This window comes from Tenrec ecaudatus, unplaced genomic scaffold (genome assembly GCF_050624435.1).
Source record: "Tenrec ecaudatus isolate mTenEca1 unplaced genomic scaffold, mTenEca1.hap1 Scaffold_1902, whole genome shotgun sequence".
In the NCBI taxonomy this organism is placed as follows: Eukaryota; Metazoa; Chordata; class Mammalia; order Afrosoricida; family Tenrecidae; genus Tenrec; species Tenrec ecaudatus.
In genome coordinates this window covers 68984-69905 of record NW_027458180.1, presented here as the reverse complement: position 1 = coordinate 69905, position 922 = coordinate 68984, and positions in this window count along the sequence as shown.

Below are 922 nucleotides of genomic sequence, written 5' to 3'. Positions count from 1 at the left end.
AGACATAGAGTTGCTAGGAGTCAAAATCGACATGATACCACCTAAGAAAAACAACAACAGGATTGTGCTTCTAACAATATTCTGAAGAAAACAATAAGAGAAATTCCTCTTAGTTTAGAGCAGCAGTTCTCAACCCGTGGGTCACAACCTCTTTTGGGGGTTGAACTACCTTACACAGAGGTGACCTGATTCATAACAGCAGCAAAATTACAGTTATGAAACAGCAATGAAAATAATTTTATGATTGGGGGATCACCACTACATGAGGAATTGTATTAAAGGGTTGTGGCATTAAGAAATTTGAGAACCACTGCACTAGAGGAAGGCAGAAATGTTGTTGGTCAGCAAAAGAGAGGCAGCCTCCAGAAAGATGGATTATCACAGTAGAAGCAACGATGAGCGCAAGCAAAGAACCACTGTGAGGATGACACAGGAAGGTGCAGCGTTTCATTATATCGTAAAAATAGTTTCTATGAGCCAAAACCCACTTGATGGCACCTAACAACAATAACATGATTTGTGTTTCTAACAATATGCTGAAAATGACCTTAAGAGAAACTTCTCTTAGTTTAGAGCAGCTGTTCTCAACTAGTGGGTCATGACTACTTTCACGGGGGGGGGGGGGGGGCGGCGCAAATGACCCTTTCACAGGGGTGGTCTGATTCATAGCAGTAGCAAAATTACAGTTTTGAAATAGCAACAAAAATTATTTTATAGTTGGAAATTCACAACTACATTCGGAATTGGATGAAAGAGGCATGGTGATAGGAAATTTGGGAACCACTGCACTAGAGGAAGACACAAATCTTGGTAGAGTAGAAGCGCAGCAAATGAGAGGCACCTGCCAACAAGACTGATAGCACAGGTGAGGCAACAGTGAGGGCAAACTAAAGATGCACTGTCAAGATGGCACATTAAGGGG